Source organism: Canis aureus, chromosome 18, assembly GCF_053574225.1.
Source record: "Canis aureus isolate CA01 chromosome 18, VMU_Caureus_v.1.0, whole genome shotgun sequence".
In the NCBI taxonomy this organism is placed as follows: domain Eukaryota; kingdom Metazoa; phylum Chordata; class Mammalia; order Carnivora; family Canidae; genus Canis; species Canis aureus.
Genome location: NC_135628.1, coordinates 31,460,143 through 31,486,235, shown reverse-complemented (window position 1 = coordinate 31,486,235; position 26,093 = coordinate 31,460,143). Strand labels below are relative to the sequence as shown.

The 26,093-nt window shown below is 37.2% G+C and overlaps 1 protein-coding gene and 1 non-coding gene across 9 annotated transcripts in view; both read right to left on the bottom strand.

The window, feature by feature from the left end:
* Positions 1 to 24,238, bottom strand: part of DGKB (diacylglycerol kinase beta) — a 695,680-nt gene extending 671,442 nt beyond the window's left edge. For 6 of the 8 annotated variants that reach the window (XM_077856707.1, XM_077856709.1, XM_077856712.1 and 3 more), the window contains exon 1: positions 24,008 to 24,237. The gene's annotated coding sequence lies outside the window, so the exon portion shown is untranslated. Of the gene's footprint in view, positions 1 to 23,481; positions 23,853 to 24,007 lie in introns of those variants that run through there. The other 2 variants (XM_077856714.1, XM_077856708.1) reach the window with 2 other exon arrangements.
* LOC144289224 (small nucleolar RNA SNORA57) lies at positions 13,260 to 13,398 on the bottom strand. The gene has a single exon (XR_013357216.1). It is a non-coding gene; the product is annotated as a small nucleolar RNA SNORA57 (small nucleolar RNA).
* Positions 24,239 to 26,093: the final 1,855 nt, after the last annotated feature.

Genomic DNA, 26,093 nt, shown 5'->3' with positions numbered 1-26,093 from the left:
ATTTCCTAGGCAAGAGGTTTTGGTGGTCTCAGATGGGAATGATGAAAAGAGAGAGTAGTGGGTTTTGGAGGTAAAAAGACAGAAATTAAATATGAGTATATTGGAGAGTATGAGGGAGAAAGAAGAATCATGGGTGCACAGTAAGAGCAAGAATGGAATGGATAACTGATAAGCTAGCCTGAAAAGGGGGTGTTGGATGGTCAGAGTATACACTAAGGTCCTAGATTCCACCCAAGAACCAAAAATTCTTCCACAAAAACAGAAAGAAGGTGGCGGGGGGGGGGGCAGTTTTAGAGTGATAGGCAGCATTGAATTTCCCATTTTAAGGTTTTTATAATATATGATTCCTGTTATATGTTTCTATATGAAATATGGGTGATGGCAATCTGAGAATTCAATAAAAGGTGATAGCTGAAATTTTTAAAATGGGAAAGTTAAATGTCAAACTTTTGAGTATATAAAAATGGAGGAAAGAAAATCAATTGATAAAATTGTTAAAGTGAAGTACTTAGTGTACTTATGAATGTGTAAAAATATGTTCCTGGGATATGTTTTTGCCTCTCCTCTTGTCTTTGCCTAACTTCTCACTTTTTGTCTTAGCTAAATTGTTATTCTATTAGGGGAAGCTTCTGGGACTCTTCTATCCAAATCATGGCCCCCTGCAATAAACTGTTTTGGGGCACTTTGGGTGGCTTAGTCAGTTAAGCCCCTGACTCTTGATTTCAGCTCATTACCTCAGGGTCATGGGATTGAACTTCATGTTGGCTCCATGCTCAGTGGGGAGTCTGCTTGAGATTTCTCTCTCTTCCCCTCGGCCCCAACCCCCTCACTCACATGCAGTCACAAGTGCTCTCTCTCTAAAATAAGTAAATACATCTTAAAAAACAAAAAAACTCTTTTTATCTTCTGTATATGGAACATGTTAAATTTGTATGTGCTTTAATCTGTATGTGTTAAATAAATAAGTACAACAAAAGGAATATACATAATATCTATATAATTATATATAAAAATTACATGTACTATAACACTAGCTTGTACAAAAGCCTCAGAGTGGACAAAAATACAAAGACACTGAAATTGGGATCAAGAGATGGAAAAAGGCAAGTGTTGCAAGCTCTTTTACCAGTGGACAGGCCAGTAACAAAAAACAAAGTGATCCAAGTGGGTCTGCAAACCACATCCTCCCTTTGGGACAACTAGCTGTCCTGCTTCAGCAGGCCCCTGCCTGGAGGGAGTGCACATGCTCAGGATCACCACAAATGATTTCTCTCAAAGAAGGGCAAATTTCCCCATCTATAAATATCAGAAACTCAATGTTTTAGAAACTTCAGCTTTGAATCTCTGAAGTCAGGCCATGTTTTTCTTGGAAAGTGGGGCCAAGGAGGAACACCAACAGGATTGGGGGGCATGTTCTGCACCTTGGTCTGAACTGTTTACATGTGTGTGCAATCTGTGAACATTTCATGGAGCCTTATACTTATTTATGCCTTTATTCTCAGATAAAAAGGTTAAAAAAAAAAGATACAGGTATGTAATTTGTTTGTACTGTATGAAATGTCTATCTTCCCCAAATATGAAATTTTGATGAAGTTAGGAAACATGCCTTTTTGCTCCCCTTTAGCACCTAGCACACTGCTAATATTTGATTAAATGAATATTAATGAGTGCTAGTGAACAACAAATGCATAACTAGAACACCAAAACTGTAGATACATGAAATATATAATAAATTCAGATTCTCCAGTTTCTTTAAGAAATATTTAAGATAGATGAATATGCACACACACACATTTCACACAGAGATAGAGTTAGAAGTAACAGATAAAGATAAAATCTAAAAAAAAAAAAAAAAAGATAAAATCTGCACAGTTTTTCCTAGGAGTCTACATTCAAAGCCATAAAGTTTACATTAACCACTGTCACTATTCATATTGCTGAACAAATTGGAGAGTAACTTTTTGGAAACCTCTTATAAGAGAGTATCTGAACCTAGAGGTTTAATGGATATTTTGCTCACATAAGTAGACTCAGGAGCTCTGCAAACAATACCTAAATCTGTGATATTCAATTAAGACCCTAATAAATACTTCAGCTGGATGAGGCAGATATTAGTCTTTTCCTTTTTGTCCTATTCTAAATCCAACTATATCCAACAAACAAATACATCTGTAGAGTAAGACATCCAATTAATAAACAGATGCCCCATTACAATCCTGTCATCTCTCACAATGAAAGCAAACTTCTTATTAATGTCATTAGAGAAAAGAGTAGAATCTTCCTTTGTGACAAAATTTCCTTCTGGGCCAGGAAACAAACTTTTTCTTCAAGAATTAGAGAGTAAGCATCTGACTCTTGACTTCGGCTCAGGTCATGATCCCAGAGGTCCTGAGACTGAGCCTCCTGTCAAGCTCCCCCACTGGGAGTGGAACCTGCTTAAGATCTCTTTCTCTCTGCCCCTCCCCTATAACTGCTCAAGCATGCATGCTCTCATCCTCTCTATCTCTCTGATAATAATAATAATAATAATAATAATATAATTAATAATAATAAAAAGAACCAGAGAGTAACTATGTTAGGCTTTGTGACCCAAAAGGTCTGTATTTCAACTACACAACTCTGCTAGTTGTAGTGAAAAAGCAGCCAAAAGTAATATGCAAACAAAGTACTTCATCCATGTTCCAATAATATATTATTTACAAAAATAGGCAGACTTCTACTTTAGGCAAACCTAGGAAAATATTTCTTAAATAAAATTATTTATTTCTCTTATACCATTATATCTCTTCTTGAAACAGAATGAAACAGAACCACTTAACTATCACGTTTTCCTCAGTACTGCATTACTACAGGAAAAAATAATGTTCACCTTCAAATGATCGTGGATTTTTGAGTATTCTTTACACCCATGTAGCCCATAAATTATAAAGTGGATATAAAGCCATGTCAGACTGATCTCCCTTACCTTAAAAAGTTTCCACGCAGGTTTTTAAAAGGTCTGTACTTATTTTGCTCTGCTTCCCAAATGTGGAGATAAATATGTTCCCTGACAGCCTGACTTTCTGAGGCAGCACTCAATTTATTATTGCTCCCGGAGCACATTTTCCAAAACCTGACAAAAACATCCCTGAAACCTTCAGAGGGGAAAAATAAACCCTCGTCTCAGGCTGTGTAAGTTACCACCAAGTATAGCGATGGATAAAATAAGAATCAATCCTGATTCATGATTTTGGAACATCCTAAAAAGAGGCAGCTCATAATCCAAAGGCCATGGCTCGGCAGAACTTAGACCACAGGAAATTAGTCAGGAAACAGAAAAGATATTAAATATTCTTTTTTTATGTCACACTTTTTTTTTTTTATTTTTAAAGAAACCAATTACTGGAGATCTCTGAGTAGAACAGTATTAAGCTGGTTTTCAGGTACCTCTCCTAAAATTACTTTCTTCAAATTATGTATAACTGGGAAAAACAAAGCAAAACAAAACTAACAACTTGGAACATAAAAGCAGAGCCATTGTTGCCAGAAGGGCTTAGTTAAATGCACTTAAAGTTCCTGAGAGCACTGAAAGCACATTAGCCCTGATGGGTTTAGCAGATTGCTGACTTGAAAGCTCCTGTCCTTAAGGAAAAGATCTGGGACAGGTAACTTGATGTTTCTCGATGAGGAATAGAGCCAAAACCAGTCTGTGTGGGAAGGAAAATAGAATATCCACAAGCAACTGAGGGAATTGCCCACTAACACTGCAATCTTTTGTTCACTAATACTGCAAAAATTATAGACAATGCACAAATAAACTCCTTCTACTCAAGGACCACCCTTAGTAGATGCAAGAAAGTTACATACCTAACTATATACAAGGAGCTGATAAGACAGATGTCAACATACATAAAAATATTGGGTAACCACACCTGGGATCGGGGAGAAGTCAGGCTGGGGGAAATAAGAATGTTTCCTGGGGAGAGAAAAGATCTGATCCTTGAAGAGATGAACAGATTTAGACAGGAAGAAATTATGTTGTGGGGAGAGACTGCCAAGAAAGGAAGAAAGCCTTCTAGGCAGAAGAATACAAGGAGTATAAAATGGCACAAAAGAGAAATAAATGGCATGCTCACGAAGTGGTTAAATGTGCCTGCATACATAGAGAGGACATAGTGGGAGGCTAACAGAATAATAATAGAAGCTGCATTAATTGAGTGCGAGCTTTGTGCCAGGGACTGTGCTAAGAGAATTTAATGGATTTAGACTTTAAAACAACCATGTAAATGAGTTGCTATTTTTAATCCAGTTTGAAAAAATAGAAAATTGTGATTAAATAACTCAGCCAAAATCACAACTAGTAAGTATTAAAGTCAGGATTTAAACTAGGCAGTCCCTAATCACTGTAGTCCACAGAATGGCAGGTTAAGAAAAATCTACAGGTTTTGTTTTTGTTTTTCTTTTGGGTGAAGACCAGGCCAAGGTGTATCTACAGCTTATTTAGAAGTAATCAAGCAGCCCGGGTGGCTCAGCGGTTTAGCATTGCCTTCAGCCCAGGGAGTGATCCTGGAGACCCGGGATTGAATCACACGTCAGGCTCCCTGCATGGAGCCTGCTTCTCCCTCTGGTTGTGTCTCTGCCTCTCTCTCTGTGTCTCTGTCTCTCATGAATAAATAAATAAAATCTTTAAAAAAAAAAAAAAAGGAAGTAATAGAGGAGAGACTGAATTATTTTGAGAAAGGGCATGGAAAAATCAGAATCTTATATATGGAAACTGATAAAAGTATCAAGCAAGGAAGAATTAAAAAGACCACATAGCAGGTTAAGAGTATAGTCAAGTGAAAGTAAGGAGTTTGAAATTGCTTAGTATGGGTAAAAAGAAGGCCAAATGTGACAGAGAACAATCAGGGAAGATCAAGAGATGGAATTTGAATCTGCTGATACAGAAACTGAGAGTGCACTTGGAAGAGAAGACATTTCAAGATGACTGAGTCTGGGATTCTGGGCAAGAGAAATTTTAGAGGGATGACGATAGACTCAGTTTTAATAATATTTTTGAGTAGTCAGTGGGATATATACATAGAAAAGTCTAGTTGGCAGATGAAAATGGTTCAAGTCTTTCTAATTCAATATGTATAAACTAAATCTACCAAGACCTACAAAAATAACAGCAAAGCAGTGGAATTCTCTCCCAGTTAATGCCAAGACACTGCCTCTCTACTGCAAATGCCAGAAGTTTAGGGGTCATGCTTGAGTTCTCTATTACATTTCCTCATATACGCATATTCAGACTGTCATAAGCATTATCAATTTCACTTCATAAATATCACTAAGAGTTATCTTTTTCTCCATTTACACCTTTATTGCTGTGATGTAGGCTAAAATTATCACTCACCTTTATTACTAAGATGGCCTGCTAATGGGTTACCCAACTTCAATCTGGCCAACCTACCACTCACCCTATACACAGTAGAGGTAGAGCAATCTCATCAAAAGACAATGTGGTCCACATATCCCCACCTCCCTTTAATCATTATGCACAATGCTCTAAGGCTAAAAATAAAACATTCTTGTGCTACCTGACTCCTCTTTAGATTCATATACATTTAGACATACCTACTCCAACCTGTATGAACTTCTTTGAGTCCTCAAGTCTGCCTTGCAATAATAGTCTTTTTTCAAGCCTTTCTACTTTTGCTTTATTCTCTAATTAATATCAAGTCATACTTCTAACCTCAGTTTACAATAATTTCTTCATTTGGCTTTTCAAACCCTCTTGACAAGGACAAATAATAGTTATATTTGGACCGTTAATTTCAGGTGCAATTTCCAGTTGATTTGTACCGTTACCTGATTTCTTCTTCATTCACTTCAACACCAACAATTCTCACTTTAATTGGCCTCAGTCTAACTTGTGCTCCACCATTCAACTGAAATTTCAACTGAAATTTTAGAGATCAATAAAGACCTAACATGGGATACCTGGGTGGCTCAGTGGTTAAGTGTCTGCTTTCAGCTCAGGTCATGATCCCAGGGTCCTGGGATGGAGTCCCACATCGGGTTCCCCTCAGGGAGCCTGCTTTTCCCTCTGCCTGTCCCTGCCTTTCTCTGTGTCTCTCATGAATAAATAAATAAAATCTTTAAAAGAAGAAAAAAGACCTAATGTTCCCATCCCTATGGTCAAGCCATGGTCATCTTGCTCATCCTCTCAGGAACAAGTAACATTTATTTCTTATTGACTACTTACTTGGCATCCAGGGAAGTGTACATTCTCCTGGCTTTCTCCTGCTGTTCCCACTTGCTTATGTTTGTAGACTCTTCTACCTCTTCTCTATCCCACAAAATGTCAGTTTTCCCCAAGGCTCAGAATTGGACCTTCTTCTCTATCTCCTCTTGATCCTTACATGATGATCTCTCCTGACCCCAGGTCTATGCACAACTCTCACATTTTTGTCTGCAACAACTTCTTTTGCATTTCAGCCTCATGTGTCCAACTACCTATTTATCAACACCTCACAGATATTTTCAAGGCATTTCAAATGTAATATATTCATGGATGAATGGGACATATTTAATAAATCTAAAATAGAACATTATTTAAAATAGCACCCACTCTCTATTACTTCCTTTCCTTTTGTCCCGATTTACTCTTCTTCATGGCATGTATACATAAAATTACGCTAAATATTTGTTGCTTTCTCACTCCTCCATGAAAATATAAGTTTTTCCATGAACTCTTTTTACATTGCATTTCTTTCTTTCTTTTTTAAGATTTTATTTATTTATTCATGAGAGACACAGAGAGAGAGTCATAGGCATAGGCAGAAGGAGAAGCAGGCTCTCTGCAAAGAGCCTGATGGGGAACTTGATCCCAGGACCCAGGGATCACGACCTGTGCCAAAGGCAGATGCTCAACCACTGAGCCACCCAGGTGCCCTACACTGCATTTTTAGAATAGAACCTGGCACCAGGTATGTGGCTCAAAATATATTTATTAAATCAAATAATAAATTATTAATATCAATTACTTACATTAAACTATAAAGTCACCGGAGACAGAAATTATGTGTTTAATTAGCACCGTTTCCAAGTGCCTGGCAAATGGAATTCATCAAATAACTTTTGACTGCTTGAATAAGTAGAAATAACATAGTACTGCAGTCTTAACAATGACAAAGAATAGAGTTGCAACAGTGAGTGAAGGTATTTAAATATGGCAAATTCTAAAAAGAGGCTAAAGATAGCAAAAACTGATAAAAAGTAAATGCACTTGGTAATTAGGAAATTATTAATGAATTTTAAGACCGATTTAAGTACAGGTGTATATTGATGGCAGAGTATAATTGGCTAAGGAATTAGTAGGAGGAAGAGAGGCTCCAAAGGTAAGCATGATAGCGTGGATACTATTCCTAACACCTGGCTTACCTTTGTTCCATATGCCAGTGTTGAAATTTTCTGCACCATTATATCAATTCAGACTTCAATATTTACCTGCCATCCCCTTAAAGAGTCTACTTCTGAATGGAGTATCTTAAACCCAAAAGAACTGACCCTCTTTATTTTTATGTCTGAGTAAAGAGCCGTACACCTGAAAGTTACAAGGATAGGCCATTACTTAGAATGCAGAACATTGCTATGAAGTTTAGTTTCAAGGTTGGCTACATGTAGGTAGTGTTTGAGTCCTTTTATTTAAATGCTTAAATCGGGAAGAAAAGTAAATAAGAGCTGGTAACTGTAATATTTACTGACCTGTTAGAATTTTTCTAAGCTTAATGATTTTTAAAACACTTAATAAGACTATATAGCTTATACTCTGGTAGGTAGGATTTGGACAAAAAGGAACATCCTCCAGTTGTAGAAACCAGGAAGTATTGATGCTGCACAGGAAGTAGCCATGAGTCTATAAACTAGTCCAGTAAAATCATTTTTATCTCCATTGAGTCTAAGCTGGTTAGAACAAAAAAGCTTGTTCAGGATCTAGAAATGGCAAGAATTAGGGTCATGACTCAACTATGTTTGGCTTTCACTTTGATTTACAATTATATTGGCAAATGATCCTTGCAAAGAATAAACACAAGATTAAGAATGCAAGTGAGTAGATGCTCCCTGAGGCTTTGTTTTATTCCATACAAGGTCAAAGCCAAAGTTCAATATAACCAGAATACCATGCAGAGGAAGGAATCCTCCCAGTCAGCACAGTACAAGATGTGGGATTTCGGTCTTTTACAACCATCTGGGTGTGGGGCCACCCCAGCACACCAATCTTCCTCCTTTTAGTGACAGCCTTGCTGCACCACAGATGTATTCACACATTTGTGTTCTATTTCTTGTGCTTCATCAAGGCAACCCAGCTTCCGGTGCAACAAGCTTGACCATAGCCTAGCAAGAATCCCATTTGGAAAATCTTCCCCACCCTCTAAGTAGATGGGAGAGGAAGCTCATTTTATAAATCAATACTCATTTGAAGAAACAGAAGTGAAGGGGCACTTGGGTGGCTTAGTCAGTTAAGCAAGTGCCTTCAGCTCAGGTCAGGATTTTGGGGTCCTGGGGTCCTGGGATTGAGCCCTATGTCGGGCTCCCTGCTCAGTAAGGAGTCTGCTTCTCTCTCTCTCTGTCGCTCTCCCCACCAACCCACTCTTTCTCTCAAATAAATAAATAAAATCTAGAAAGAAAGAAAGAAAGAAAGAAAGAAAGAAAGAAAGAAAGAAAGAAAAGAAAAGAAAGAAAGAGAAAGAAGAAAGAAAGAAAAGAGAAAGAAAGAAAGAAAGAAAGAAAGAAAGAAAGAAAGAAAGAAAAAGAAAGAAACAAAAGAAATAGAAAGAAAGAAAGAAAGAAAGAAAGAAAGAAAGAAAGAAAGAGAAAGAAAGAAACAAAAGAAATAGAAAGAAAGAAAGAAAGAAAGAAAGAAAGAAAGAAAGAAAGAAAAAGAAGAAAAGAAAGAAAGAAAGAAAGAAAGAAAGAAAGAAAGAAAGAAAGAAAGAAGAAAAAAAGAAAGAAAGACAGCAGTGCATATTAGCTTATAGAGAATGAGCATTCTTTGGGTAGTAGTAGGTCACCAATGTTTTGTTCATTTTAATTAACTGACAACCCAAGTCTTCACAGGAATCAATGAATTGTTTATATATACTTAGTTTCTTGGCAATTAAAAGTAGAAAGTAGAGGGATCCCTGGGTGGCGCAGCGGTTTGGCGCCTGCCTTTGGCCCAGGGCGCGATCCTGGAGACCCGGGATCGAATCCCACGTCAGGCTCCCGGTGCATGGAGCCTGCTTCTCCCTCTGCCTGTGTCTCTGCCTCATTCTCTCTCTCTCTCTCTGTGACTATCACAAATAAATAAAAATTAAAAAAAAATAAAAAAAAAAAAAATAAAAAAAATAAAAGTAGAAAGTAGAAAGAAAAGAGTCCTAAAATAAGAATATAAAATCTCACCCTGAACCTACAAAAACAAAAAGTGTGGAATGAGTGGAATCTGTACAACATAAGGCAAAAGGAAACTTGATCTCCAATTTCTTCAACTCAAACCTATCAAAGAAATCATTTCTACAAACTGAAAATTATTTTTTCAATTTATTTTTCCTGTTTGACCTGTAATAAATATCATAGATACAATACCTCTTTCAGTAATGGCTAAAACCAATAAAAAAGAGGAAAAAAATCAAATATATGTACATTAAAAATATATCAGCTTATCAGAATTTACCTAGCCATAAGCTCTAAGGGGGTCCCAGTCTGAAAGTCCTCTCTTTCCATTTGGAAAATGCTGCTTTCATTTCCTTGTGAAGTTATACTTTTTAATATCCCACAAATAAAATTAATTAGGGCACATACCATATTGTGTTCTTAGCAAAATGACCGAGTATACTATTTTTAGGTCACAGCTAGCCTTATTTATATTACTTAGGCAAAACTATATAGAAAAGAAATATTAGAAATCCAAAAGCTATTTCAAACTAATTCTATAATTTCTAAAGCTACACATAAGTGAAAAACATAAACTTGCAAAGTAGACTAGTGTACTGTGTGAACAAATCCACTTTGAAACTAAGGTTTGATATAAGTCTGCTTTTCTCCTAAAAATGCCTTCATTTATTTTATTTTTTTTAAGATTTTATTTATTTATTCATGATAGTCACACAGAGAGAGACAGAGAGGCAGAGACACAGGCAGAGGGAGAAGCAGGCTCCATGCACCGGGAGCCCGACATGGGATTCGATCCCGGGTCTCCAGGATCGCGCCCTGGGCCAAAGGCAGGCGCCAAACCGCTGCGCCACCCAGGGATCCCTTCATTTATTTTATTAATTGATATCTGGTTCTGTGGAGAGAATGCAGGGAGGGTAGGGCTATGAGAAAGCAAGGATCTGAGCAAATGACCACCCACTCATGAATTATACCCAGAAATCATGATAAACATTTTCTGTAAGTATTCATTCACACTTATAATAAGTATTTCGTGTGACTGAGAAAAATATTTTCTTTCTGTTATTGGTACATCATCACTTAAATGGGACTCTGAAAAAAAGGACATAGCAGTGGGGAAAATCGACTAGATTGTTTTCTATTCTCTCCCCATGCGTGACCTCTTAGCCTACTGTTTACTTCCGATAAGCCCTCAAAGTCTCCATGTTTGTTATTGTCAGATACTGAAAACAACTCTGATCCTTCCACTTCTTTATGCCCAGGTTGACAAGTGAATGTAGAATATCAATTCATGGATTGTGTCACAAATAAAACAAATGCCTAAATCTAGCTTAAACTGCTAATATTGTAGAAATAAAGCACCAATTACTACAGTTTGTCAAATTAAGAGGAATCTCATTCTCAAAACTGAATAACATGATTGAATATTATTTCTAGAATAAGCAAATATATTTATTACTACTCTATATAAATAAATATATTTATTACCACTACATACCAAGGGGAAAACATGCTGAAGGATAGGCACTTGTTCGGAATCAATGCAAACTATACTATAAAACGGATAGAGAGGAGACAAGAAACAGTATATTTCAGAGAACATAGATGGTCATTTAGCACTCTATTTAGAGTAAACTGAAAGAGAAAAACAATGTTGACCCAGGGAAATGCTTCATGAGATGATTCATCACCCTCAATCGAGAAAGAGGCATTTTCAAAGTGCACTTACTCATTCAGGGTTTGTTTGTTTTTTGATACCTGTTTTGTGCCAGGTACTGTTGAAATCACAGAGAAAACAAAGAATCAGAGACACAATGAGAATGTAAGTAAAGTAAGAAAGGAGCACTGGCAGAAAGGATATTCTATGTAGCTCAATGTCAAAGAAATATTGGATGGGAAAAGAATACAGTGGCAATAGACATTCTTGAAAAGACAAAGAGAGGCCATGTTATGAAACTTTGTCTAAAAGCTAGTGTATGGGAAGGGGGGGCAGTGGGGAGAAGGGTAGATGTAATTGTGGATATTAATAATTTTTAATTAAAATCTAAACTTAATTTAAATGTTTAAATGTCCATACCAAAAATAAAAGTAAATGGTACAAAGAGGAAGAGGGAAATGAAACCTTTACTCTTCTTAAGGAAACACCAAGTACATGTGTGGGAGAGCTTTACAAGAAGTCAGCTATGGACAATGGAAAGGTAAATAAAACATAGGCACTACGAAGTATTTTCAGGGTCACACTGAGATGAGAGATCACAAATTTATTATGACATCAGTTTTCTCAGTTTTGGGATTTTCAATAGCATTGAAAAAGTGAAAGGGAAAGCCAAACTGCTCAATTAAGAAAGGGTAAGGATTTTTCCAGGTGTGAAATGGAAGGAACAGTACAAAGAAATGAAGAATTGGGCAAATGAATTATTTAAGTTGTACACTAGGTCTTGCCTGGATAGCAAGAAGATGGTAAAATGAATAGAGAGTCACGAAGAAAACAAGGTGTGTCAAGACACTGGAGAGTGGTGGGAGGTGGAGAGAATGAAGTGGTTATTGTTTTGTAATTCATGATTTTAAAGATGAGAACTTTCAGATATCAAGATTCAGAAGGGTCATTGACCAATGGTTAGTGTGGAATGGAATAGGATGCCAATGAAGGTAAGGTAGTTAAGAATTTCTGTAGGCTACTAGCTGACTTGCCAACCTATCTACTTTAATTAATCATAATGATAACAGGAGATAAGACAAAGGAAAATCAACACCCGAATTTCTAAATCTGAAGAAGTGATAAAGAAGATGACAGATGATAATGAGACGGTAGGTGATAACAATATAAAAGGCAAAAGGAGGGCACCTGGGTTGCTCAGCATTTGAGAGTGCCTTTGGCTCAGGTCATGATCCTGGGGTCTGCCTCTCCCTCTGCTTATGTTTCTGCTTCTCTCTCTGTGTCTCTCATGAATAAATAAATTAAATATTTTTAAAAAGCAAGCAACAGAAATCATTTAAAAATAATAATAAAAATAAAAATAAGAGGTAAAATGAAATAAAACAATACATCTTGGATGAGCTCTATATTTTCTAATGCCACATCCCCAGTTAAAAGGAATCACATACTGATGTTAAGTGTTATCTTTGTAAAGTCAGGACCATCTACTCAAACACCCTTTCCCCCAATATTACCCAGATCCTAGCAGATGACTCTGGTCAATAATTTCTCCAACCTTGTCCAAAAACTTCAAACTTTCTCCACTTTGTTCAAATTCTGCCAAGGGAATTTGAATTCCAAAATTATCCTCAATTTAGCACTACAAAGCCTATCTACCTATTCAGATTTCTCCCTTCTCTCCCTTCTCTCCTCTTTCTCTATAGATTTATTATGGCTGGTCAAAGTCAACTCAAACTCCATGTCTTGGAACCTATTCAAATCCACATTTTTAGGTTTCCATCAAACGTCCCTTTACTGGAACACCTGGGTGGCTTAGTCGTTGAGTGTCTGCCTTCGGCTCAGGGTGTGATCCTGGAGTCCCGGGATTGAATCCCACATTGGGCTTCCCGAGGGGAGCCTGCTTCTCCCTCTGCCTACGTCTCTGCTTCTCTCTCTGTGTTGCTCATGAATAAATAAAATCTTAAGGGTAGCCCGGGTGGCTCAGCGGTTTAGCGCTGCCTTACAGCCCAGGGCATGATCCTGGGGACCCGGATTTGAGTTCCACATCGGGCTCCCTGCATGGAGCCTGCTTCTCCCTCTGCCTGTGCCTCTGCCTCTCTCTCTTTCTCTGTCTCTCATGAATAAATAAATAAAATCTTTATAAAAAATAAAATAAAATAAAATCTTTTTAAAAATCTCTTTACTTTTCTAAATCTTATGTTTTTGTAACCTGTGTCCTGGTACTTGAGGATATAACTGGTGGACTGAAATCCATAGGTACCAAAGACTTGGTACAGAGGGATCCTTTCTCCCTACCTCAATACATTATGGGGGCAGGGATCACATACCCAATCCCAATCAAAAAGAGGGGAGTACACTTTTACTTTTCTTTTTCTTTCTTTCTTTCTTTCTTTCTTTCTTTCTTTCTTTCTTTCTTTCTTTCTTTCTTCCTTCCTTCCTTCCTTCCTTTCTCTCTCTCTCTCTCTCTCTTTCTTTCTTTCTTTCTTTCTTTCTTTCTTTCTTTCTTTCCTTTCTTTCTTTTAGAGGAGTGTGAGACCAGGGAAGGGGCAGAGGAAAAAGTAAAGAGAGCATTTTAGCAGGCTCCATGCCCAGCACAGAGCCCCAAACCCCACACAGGCTAGATCTCATGACCCTGAGATCATGACATGAACCAAAATCAAGAGCCTACACTTAACTGATTGAGCCACTCAGGCAACCCAAGGAGAGCACAATTTTTAATCACTTAGACTTCTCATAGATATCTAAACGTGCTCAAAAACTGCCATCTGGGCAGCCCGGGTGGCTCAGCGGTTTAGCGCCATCTCCAGGGCCTGATCCTGGAGACCTGGCATAGTGTCCCACATCAGGTTCCCTGCATGGAGCCTGCTTCTCCCTCTGCCTGTGTCTCTGGCTCTCTCTTCCTCTCTGTATCTCTCATGAATAAATAAATAAAATCTTAAAAAAAAAAAACCTGCCATCTTAGAAAAGCTCCTTTAAACTTCCGTTAATCTCCAGAAACAACTCTATTTTTTTTTTTTCAAACCTTCATACACAAACTTTTTCAATGAGTCACTCCCGGCCTCCTTTTCCTGAGCTCCTACTCACTCCTTAACACATTTTCACCTGGGTTTCACCCCAATCACCATGGCAACACATCTTTAGCTGAAATCACCAATGATCTCCCTGTGTTCAAATCCAATGGTTATTTTTTATTCCTGATCGCAACCTCTCAGCAACATCTGGCAGTGATGATTACTTTATCTTTCTTACAGGATGTTTTTCCTAGTCTTTGGAAGACCACAGATTTCTGCTATTGTCTTCCTCCTCTGTGACAACTCATTTTCACTTTTGATATTGTATCTATTCTGATACTCTAAAACTGTTAAAATTCATCAAGATTTGTTCCTAAAGTTATCTTTTTCTCACCCTACATTGTTTTCACAGGGATTTGTATCTACCTCAAAGAAATCAATTACTATCCGTATCACCAAATTTGTATCTTTTTCCCAGTTTGCTCTCCAATTTCTTTATTCATGTTAGCCACCTATTCACTCAAGAGTTATGCTTGGATGAATGAAAAGAGTACTAGTTTTCACATAAGAGTAAGAGAATCATGATCTCTGAATATATCTTTATAAGTGTTTTTATTGTCTTTACAAAAAAAAATTTCTACTTTCCCTCAAGACCCAACTCAAATTCTAAATTATCTGTAACGAATTTCTTATTCTCTTACTTTCATCTTCTATAGCAGCCTACTAGGTACTTCCTGCTCATCTATCTTCTAGAACGGTGTTATAATTTCTACACCCATGTGTCTTCCCTTAATCCCCAAATTAGAAGCTACTTAATGTCAGGCCAGGTTCTATTCATAATCTTTTTTCCAGAACTTACTTCTCTTATGTACAAGAGATGCTTAAAACTTTTTTAAATGAATAATTGAATGCCAAAAGGCCAGTAAACTACATTCTGAGGTTTTCAAAGAGATATTAATAGATGCTCCCAAAAGGAGGGATTCTGTGATTAAAATCAGGGAAATTTGTACTGAATCCTACTCCTAGAGATTCCAACACACACTTGAATTTGAAGAACTATAAGAAGTCCTTAAAATAGAAAAGTATTTAACTTTGTTTAATGTTTAGATAAGGAAAGCTTTCTTGCTCTTTTCTTCTTTTAACACACATAATAGCATTCACCAAACAATTTTTCCTTATGTCTTAACATAGTTTGGATTTTAACTAATTAGGATCAGCAAAACAAATGTTAAAGAAACAGAGGGTGTGCTTACTCTCTTTTTCCAGGACTCTCCCCTAAGGTAAGACACAGGTGTTAATTCCTTCAATACAGCTTTGAAACTTCATAGTGCAGAAAAAAATTTTGATCAATACAATACTCCCATACTATTGACTTATATGCTAAATCCAACAGAATCTTATTGTTTTCTCTTTTATAATGTTTCTAATTTTAAGAATTAGAAAACACCATCTAACCATAAAGAATAGCAATATTATTATAGTCTCATTGAAATCATTGTTTTGTTTTGTTTTCCTTTGAAAGTATTCTAACAAAGATAATATAATTACCTGAACACTCAAAGTACCAGCAAGAAGTTATGCAAGTAGCTTGAATGATAGAAGCATTAGAAGTTCTGAAGTAAAATTTCCACGTGAAGGTCAAAAACCTTTACCACTTCACCTTCACTATGTAGTCTGATAGAGTTTAGAGTACATTCAAAACCAGGAACCCAAACACAACAATACTTCTGCCCTGAATAGCTGTTATGCTATGCTTTCTTCAGTGGGCGACAGGGAAGGAAACTCTATTTGCCAAATAGAAAGTTCTGACATATGGGGTGGCAAATAACATTATGTAACGATAAAGCACCCATCCTGGTAACCAGAACTCTTATTAAGAACAACAGGATAGCAAAGTGACTCATCAGCTTGTGTGCTCTTTCTCAATTCTAGTAATTTGGGACAAGTGTGGGGAAGTTACAAGTTGTTTATGTGCAACCCAAAATGACAGGCGACACAAGTTTCTAAGCAACATTAAGTCCTTGCATTTTTCTAATCTTTAAAAGCTGCCACAAGCGTAATAATCCTGTAATAGAAAGGTAAAGGGAAAAGCAATGTGGGAGTCATGTTTCTTACTGAATTAAAATGTTTTGCTCAATAATTCTAAAATTCTGATTCACCATGAGTTCATCTGTCTTGGTTTTAGGATTACTTCAGGTGTATAATCCTCTTCTGCTCACTGTCAACACCAGAAACTTGTTCTATAATGAAAAAAAGGATAATGGAGGGGAGGTGTGTGGAAGTGGTTCTCATGAGTTTTGAAACCGGTTTGTTCCCTAGTAAACAGGACCTCTGTTCTCTATTTCAGTTCTTTGTTTCTTTCATAATACTTAATATAACAACAATAAATCATGTATTTGCTTCCTTGTTTAGGTGTGTCTGCTTCTGTCTTTCTCTTTCACTGAGGTACCTTCAGTACAGTAGGAGTCTGTCCCTTATTTTACTCTTTCCTTTCCTGAGCCTGGCATGTTGCCCGAAACAAAGTAGCCTATCCAGGACTAAAGAATGAAATAAAATAAAGCACTGTATCATGGTGTCAGTAATTCCATTTCTTAAGATAGTTTTAATAACTGTGTTTATTCATATGAACCTTAAAATTTCCCAGGAGTAGCTGAGCATTACTTACAATCCCTAAAATACAACACTAAGAAAGGCAGGCGACTAAGAATTCCCCAGTCTTTATTTTTTTCATTAAATAACCAGTGAAGGGATTCCTTGGTCAAAAGCCCAGGAAAAAACATTTTCTTACATTCTCTGTCTCAGCAAAACAAGTCGCTGAGTAAACTACAAACTCATCTCTTGTGCTTGAAGTTCTGTTTTCAGGTCAAGAATCCTGTAATGCTCTTCCATAGTACCTCTATTTCTTCCTCCTTTCCAGTTCATATGACTCATATGACTCAAAAAAGGAGTCAATCTAGGTAATAACAGATTTCCTCACATAAGAGGTCCTATTTTTCCAATCTGCATAAGTACAAATGGGAAAAGAGTCTATATAGATGAAAATCGAATATCAGTTTGTACACTGAATGGATGATAGCTATCACCTCTTAGGAGTGACTACCTCTTAAGATTGTCAGAGGAAGAAAAAGAAAAGCCTAGCATTATGGTGATAGCTAAAGGGACAAGAATTAAAATTTCTTAGATTGATTGTATGCCAGCCATTCTCCTGGAAGTATTTGCATGTGTTATCTAATTTATCTTTGTTACCACTTACCCTTTTTTTAATAATTCAATAAAAACCATTTGGGCAAAATTGTAAGTAAGGCTGACCCTTTAAAGAGGGTGTTTTTTATAACATTTGGTAGATTTTATGAGTTTCATATTTTATTAATATAAAACTAAAATGAAAACAGCTTTTTAGATTTCTATTTTATTTAGCACATTTGCTTTGCTATTAGTTCTTTACTTTTTACCTGAGACCATATCAACCAGAAAATAGTAATAGCTAATATTTTTTAGTATTTATTATGTTCCTTCCATTCTAAGCCTGTTACACACATGATTAAATCATATAATTCCATGAAGTGGATATTATTTTCATTATCCCTATTTTACAAAGAGAAATATAAACCATAGAATTTAAGTTACTTGCTTAAGGTCATCCAAGTAGTAAAGATTTGAGGCCAAGCCATTTGAATGCAAAGAATAAATGTTAACCCCTATATCACAGTGCCTAAGAAGGAAATGATGAAATTCAAATGAGCATCTTTGCATATCGAAAAATGTTACATGGAGTTGATTTCTCCACATCTTTAACCACAATTCCATCATCACAAATAATCAAAATATGATATAAGCCAAGTTACTATAAAGAAAAAGAAATGTTATAATGGAAGACCCAGCTATTTCACTGGGGTATTCTCATCCTCAGATAATTTTTTTGATGAAACTCCAAAGGGATCTTAAATCGCTATCATACATCTCCACATCTCATCAAATATGTTCTTCCCTGGTTACAACTGTATATTTGACAACCGATTTGTGTGGATTAGAAAGAGAGTAAAGTAAGAAAAAAAAGAATAAAATAGAATTATTTGACCTAAGATGATACTTTAATAAAACAATACTATGCTTGGAAAGCCCTATGGCTATGCCCATCCAGTTCACATTGTTATAATGTTTAAATACTTAATGAAAGAAATTTACAAATCATTAGTAAGATCCAAATTATCCCATAAACTGAAAATGCTTCCTTGCGGGAGGGAGAGTAGGAATTGATTTTCCCACTATTCATTTTTTTCATGTTTCTCTACCAGTAGTCAGCTTTCTAATGTCTGTTCCTGATATGACTTAATATTCATTAGCTATGACTAAATCAAAATCTTCTCAGGACTTTTCCTCAAGGAAAATGAGAATTCAAGAAACAATTTTTCAAAAGCACCTTTTTACAACTTCATTCTATTGGTTGAAAAAAGCAAAATATCTTTGATGAATCATTTATTCTAATAATATTTGTTTTTTCCCTCCTCAAGATACATTAGTACCAGAAATTAGGTATCATTACAAATGTCAATATTGTGGTCTTGAATAAGCACTGTGTCATATTCCAACATATTGTCTCCTGTATTCTAAATATGCACTACCACAGGGGGCGGTAAATGCCTTTTGAGTAATTTTATGCAAATTATGAGTTCAACTAATTAAAATTTGCTATCTGGCTCAGACCTGTAACTTGGGATTTGAAAGACCATTCTCTAGTCATTTTAGGGGCAAAGACTGTGGAATTGGAACTTTGGATCCCTTCAGGGAATTAGATTAGAGCTTTGAATTCCATTGTCTTTTGAGTTTTAATATTATATTAGACATAATGCTCAGCACTTACATTCCGAAGTTAAGTAAGGCTTGGTTTCCTCCCTCAAAGTAGATAATAGATTATTCCAACCCTTGTGACCTACTCAACGATAAAAGAAAGCACCAGTCTCAGTGGAACAACAGAAAAGGACAGCTGAGCTAGTGGTAGCATCCAAACAGAATCCTGGAAGTTTGGGATGCTAGAGCAAAAGCTTAAAGACCCATCATGAGGTGAAGTACTAATGGAGTAAGGATAGCAGAATATGAGTGTCAAGAAAGAAATCATAGAGAGAGACAGGTATAAACAGAGACTAAGGAGGTAAAAAAATGGCATGAATTGCAGAGGGTTATAAAAAGTCAATAACACTTAATAAGTGGACATGGAGCCCTTGGGTTAAAAGCATGGGCTCTCGAGCTAGATTTCTGGTTCATATCCTAGCTCCATAACTACTAATTCCTAACTGTGAGTATGTCTTTTATCCCTCTTGTGCCTCAGTTTTTCTTTTATAAAATGGGAATGAAGATGATAATAGGATTATCCTATAAGGGTATTGTCAAAATTAAATGCGCAAGAGGCTTATACAAGCAACTGGTATGTGGCAAGCATGCAACAAAAGCTCCTGTCATTATTTTTGGACTATAAGGGGAAGAGAGCCAAGTTCAAAAATCAACCCTCGATGATGATTTTCCCAACTCTATTCCTAACCTAAAACTGCAGCATCACAAGTGACAAGAGACAAGACAAAGAATCCGGGCTGACAATGTAAATGTATTTGCAGAGCTCCATCAAAGTTCGTCAACTTTCCTTACGGAGCAGATATATTTATACTCCAATTTTGAAGGTAATAATTTTTGTGCTCCTTGCTCTGGAGTGATTGGCATATTGCCAACAAAAAATAACTGAGTCAAGGACATTGTGTTTCAAACTTACAATGCAATACAGATTCCCTGTTCAAGGCAAATCCTTCATTTCAAATTGTTGACTCAGATAATACTTAAAAAAGAATTTCAGCTGTTTAAATTTAGCATGCTGAGAAAGACCAATCTTAAAATATTGTTTGGCGTTATGCCCATAACATTTTCATTTTATTCTTTCCTTGTTAGTGTTTGTCTTTTGTGATAAGAAGACAAGTGACAGTAATCACGGTATTCTCCTTAACACTTCAGATTTTACCTAAATGAACCATTTTGTTTTTATCCTCATCAGTTAAAGATGGCCTTTCATTTCCTGGCAAATTTTCAGAAAGTGATTATGCAAGAATCCATGATATTCCCACACACTGTTTTACCTCTTTGGTCATCATCAGGCATTTCTCCTCACTTTCCTTTGAATCCTCATTTTTACTCTTAAAAAAAAAATGTGTAAAGATTATCTGAAGACAAGCCTAATCTGATTTTTATAATCAGACCTTACAGCTACTTAAAGAGATGTTTTAAATTTGTGCTTTATCTATCTACCCCCCATGCAGTCCAAAGAGTTTGTTTTTTAGCCTCCCTCAGGACACAGTGTCTGGAAAATTTCTCATACCAGTCTTCTACCATGATAAGCCTCCTCTTATTTTCTTTTTCTCCACCTGGTTTTTGGGTCTTCCAACTTCTCTCCTCCCATATTAAGTCCATCATTTTCCTTCCTGGCAAAGATGTCCCCAACTTCATTCCCATGGTTTATGAAGCCAGAGCAGAACACTGAAATTAGAATGATTGAATACACCTTGTTTGGATTTGGGGTCAGTTCAGGTTTTAATTTGGGTAGCTCCAATCTTGGTTATCAGTAGAATAGGGAGTTCTCTCCTGATTGTTATAATTTCTCAAACACTCTCAACAAGCTCACTCCACTAGAACATGGTAGAGTACCATTATAATAAAACAAAGGGGCAAAGTGATTAAGAGCTAATCATTAGCCCCCCATTTATTAAATATGCTCCTTTAGGTAATTTGCTTATTTGTTCTGTGGTTTAGTTTCTTATAAGAGGGAGAAAATGCCATCTCTACTGTAGCTGTTATCCCAAAAATGAGAAGACATTTTCAAAGTACTTAATCTAGTACCTGCCATTTGTGTACTTATAATAATTGTGAGCTATTCATGTGCTATATGGTGAATAAATCATACATGCAAATAAATCAAGGAGCTATAAAGAGGTAGATTGATTATTCATAATCAATACCTAAGGGTGCACAAATACATAGGATTCTTACTTGAGGTCAGATTTTGTGTTGGTGTTTTAAGAGAGAAAATGTCATGAATGGGAAAGGAGCAATACGAAGAGGGTTCAAATTCTTGCCTAGATCCTCCTCCAGGCAGATGCTCCTAGGCTAGAAGTATTACCCTTAAGAGAATATTGCAACAACATCATGCGTACATAAGTACAATTCTGTTCCTGAGGCCAGCCTGGGAGGGGGGTGGAGTGTGTGCGGGGAAGCATCTAGTAAAGAATACTCTCAATATGTCATTTCAAGCCTATATCAACATCACAGTCATTATTAGCAGGCCAAACTAGACTGAGGGGCAAGAAGCTATCTTTGGCTTGTCTGGCTACAACTCTTCCTTCTTTCTGTAGTGTGCAAGGAAAGCATGAGTCATAGGATACGTGCCTAGTTCAGACACTTTTCTCAGCAAAACTCACCAATGGTTTAAACCTTAAAATGATTGCTTTATCTCAAAATTACTTTTGAAAATCTTCTCAGACATAACATGAGCTGTCCATTGTGTATAAACATGAGGTTTATAGTGAGATTAACCAAATTATTAAGCAAAGGTATTCCCAAAACTCGACTTTGTCTATCTATGTTTCCATCTTAAAAGATATTCCGACAAATCCCTATTCAATTCAATTCCATTTAGACTCTCAGTCTGATTTTTCTTCTCTTTAGCTAATACTTGAAGTTCAAGTAATGACCTATTCTAGAGTTGCTTACACTGTGGCTCCAATCATATTAGTCTTTGTATAGACACTTCCTTTTTCTTTTTTATGGCTTTTTTAAAGTTTTCAACCACACTCATGCATGCACTATCATCACAATATATCTTCCTGATTATATCTTACTCAGTGATTTACAAACTCATGCATAGTTTGGCACCAAGAAATATGCGTGTATGGAATAGGTTACCTCCAATAATTGGGTATTTCCATAATAACAAAAATATTTTATCTGGTCATCCCTGAGATGAGTAGGTAAAGTAGTACAAATTACATTCAGGATATGTTTTATTTCTTAATAAAATAATGAAGATTAGGTGGATTCGAGAAGGAGTAACACAATTAAAAACTGAAATAACTGGATAAGAGTGATTCTTAGTTTCCTCTTTTCTACTGATGGAGAATTTCAGAATTATTTTGCATTTCACAATAGTTGTTTCACAAGTTTTGATACCTTTGTCCTATAGAATTTATGCAGCATATGGAAGAGTCCAGCTTAAAAATTCTGGATTCTGTTTTGAGTACTCTCTGTTTTTTCATTAATCTTTCTTGGAGAAAACGAGAGTAATACAATAATTTTTCCGGTGATCCTGCAACTAAGTCTAATATGTTTGTGCAACATGTCCTTTCTGCTTGAGAAATTCCTTCTTTTTTTCTTCATTAAAAAAAAAAAAAAATCCTGCTCAGTGTAAAGGAGGACCCGGTTAGACATATATTAAGGTTCTTAGACTAATTATTTCTGGATTCCCTCTAAAAGAGGCCTTTAGTTATTCTGCCTGCATTCACATTTATTTGGTCATTTGCTTTACAATGGACTGCCTGTCGCTGACCTGTTTTCACCTCTTCTTAAGAGTTGGTTATCTACAATTTGAGCAACCGGTTGAAGTAGTTTTTCAAAAGTTTTTTAGCCTTCATTTTTTTTTTTTTTTTTTTTTTTTGCCAGGGACCACAATGCTGCTTGGTTCTAAGTATAAAGCCATCTCTGTTAAACACACAAACAAACAAACCCACTCTGAAATCACAAGGAAGGGACTGCTTAGCAAGTGGAGAAGATGATTGCAGTAGTAAGAGACTGGGGGAATCCAGAACTTCCACCCACTAAAGAGTATTTGAATGTTTATCATATCATCAGTGTCGCCTAGGCGGTTGCCTAGAGTCATCTAGAGACCTACAGCACATTTTATTTTAATAAAGTAAATCAAAGACCTTCGTTTTTGTTTGTTGGATTGCTTCTTTGTTTTGCAGATTAGGAATAAATCTGCAAGGAAACTTGTAACAATTAGCTGGGCATTTGCAAGTCTAAGCTGACCTCTACATGAATTTTCTTTTGCAAAGGCAAACTGCCATCCGTCACCAACTTTCAGGAGCTCCTTCTTGTAATTAAATGTAGGACACATTTACCAGTTTTGTTGCCTAAGATCACAACGGACAAAGCGCCTTCTGCATACCTAACCGACGAGGGGCATCCATCGGTCAGCAAATAACCCAGAGGACACCAACTATAGCGTAACTAGGACGGGAGTCAGAGACACAAACCGATTTGGCATCTCAAGGAGAGAATTCCAAGCTCTGCTTTTTCTAACTTTCCTCGCCATTTCTTCTCAGTCTCCCTTCCCCCGCAGCACAAACCCAGAAGCCACTCGAACTGCCAACCGTGTCGAGTTGAACTTACTGCAGTGTGATGCAGGCGAAGGCTGGGCGCATCTCCGAAGCGAGGGCAGCCGCTTTTCCGGAGGGGACCTGGGACCAGCCAGCTCTCAGGATCCCTTCCAGCTCACACGCTCCCTGCTCGGGAGGAAGGCGGCCACACGGCTCGGCTTCCCGGAGGAGTGGAGCGTCAAGAACTCCGCTCGCAGCATCTCCTCCCCTCGACTTCCACCCCCTTCCACCACGCACGGCCCATTCTAACTAGTGTCTGAAAGATGGAAATCGACTCCCAGGCAGCAGCACAGGCTGCCTGCAGCCCACCAGTCCCCGACAATTTGCAACTCAAAAACAGCGGAGGCTGGAGAGATGTAGGTTTCCGGAGCCTGAAAGTCATCCCTGGCATCCTCGTTCCCCACCTCGCACTCCCGTCTCCCCTCCTCTGCGCGGCCACCTCCAGTCTCCCCCCCGGGCTACAGGCATCACAAATGGTTATCGTATTACCCATACCAGTAAGCATCAGAAGGAAACGGGCTTTGTCAGGGATAAAATACCTGTTGTCCATGACTCATGCTCCTCTCTCATCTCTTTGAGTCCTTCATTTATACCAAGATGCGCTGGTATTGGAAATCTGTGCAGTGCGTGTGTGTATGTGTGTGCGTGTGGTGAGGAGGAGGCAATCTGCGCGGCTGCAAGCAACAGCCCTGCCTATCTCTAGCTGCCGCTTCTACAGCTGCTGTTGCTACTATTGCTGTTGGAGCTCTGGGAGAAGGACGCGGAGAGAGACAGTGTGTTACAGCTATTTAACTGCTGGACCAGTTATAGGACGAGGGTGGAGACTGTGCAGGTATGAGTGGCTGATGTTGAGACATTAAGCTTGATTCACCGCAATTACTACCATTCAGGACACATTTCCCCTTCAACGGGAAACTTGAGACCTGTCTCCCCACCCTCTTGCTAACTATAGTCCTTGATGGGTCATTGTTCACCAACCACTTGCCTAACCCACTTCTAGCAATTCTAAAAGCTGCACACTCTATTTCTGCATTCTAACTTGGTAACCTGGGAGCAGGTGACTGGAGGATGGATGAGGATAAAGTAAGAAGGGAAGGGGGAAAGCCCGTGAATATTAAAAGGGAAATCATTCGTATGTGTAACCCATCGGAACACAGATAAAAATGATAGTTTTGAGCCATGTGTGTAAGATAATGCATTGGGGCGATACAAATGTAAGCCAGTAAATAATCATGTCTACTTTATAAAATGTGTGCAAAAGCAAAAAGCTATTAAGGAGTGTGTTTATAAGCTTAAATGCAGGGTATCTTGATATACACATGGCCCTTGTTGGTTCTTGTCTTCCATGCATAGTATCCACTGTGATGTCAAGCATCGGTATTTCTGTCAGCTAGAAATTCTGGTGAAACCTACTGGTTACTGCTGTCTGTGGACTCTCCCTTTCTCTCCTTATTGGTTGTTCATTCTCTGCCCTGATTTATTTCCAGCTTATTCTCACATAAGTTGAAGGTGTGCTGAATTTAGAACTTAACGAAGTTCTCAAAACCTCTAAAGACAAGAATACTTCTTAATAACTAACTTAATTTGCTCTAGCAATAGCTTGTATTCATGTTCTTGTTTTGTAATAGACTAGATAACCATGAACAACCCCTCTTAAATAGACCCATGTGTGTATATGTACACACATATGTACATGTGCACGACACTTAATTGATAGTACTATAAATCTACTTTCAGCATTCAGTTGTCTAAGCTGAAAATAAACTTAATTCCTTTTGATTGTAATTGTGATGCACACCATTCATTATTTCTGCTCTGATCTGAGCAATTTTTATATTTGCCATATATTTTCCCATTTGTTGGGGCTTGTGTAACTAAGGGTTAATTTGGACACATATTGATACAAAAAGAAGGACGTGTAACAGAAATATAACAGAGGACCCAGAAGGAGGAAAGAAACCCAAAAGGATTAAATAATACATCTTCTCCTGATCTGGTTATATTAGAAAATCACTGATTTTAGCTAACCAAAGGCCAGTTAATGTGCAAAGCATTTATCAATCATCAAATAAGTATCAATTTACCAAGACCAAGCTTACTACAATTATAACAGAAAATACATTGATTAATGTTTTGTTTTAAGATTGAATTCAGAGTATACAGATTTTTTAAATATCACAATCCTAAGAAAACATAATGCCAAATAGTCACGTTTTTTGCCTCTCCAATTTCTGTTGTTTATTAAGTAACTCCCATGAACACTTTATTAACATTATTAAAAACCTGGAGAAGGGATCCCTGGGTGGCACAGCGGTTTAGCGCCTGCCTTTGGCCCAGGGCGTGATCCTGGAGACCCGGGATCGAATCCCACATCGGGCTCACGGTACATGGAACCTGCTCCTCCCTCTGCCTGTGTCTCTGCCTCTCTCTCTCTCTCTGTGACTATCATAAATAAATAAAAATTTAAAAAAAAACCTGGAGTAATTTCATATTTCCATACTCATATTCAATGCATTGTAAAGAAGTAGGCAAAGATTATCCATACTATTTAGAAATATATTTGATACAAAAGGTCAAATATATCCATAAATGCCATCAGTGTATTTCAAAAACTTCATGAGGATA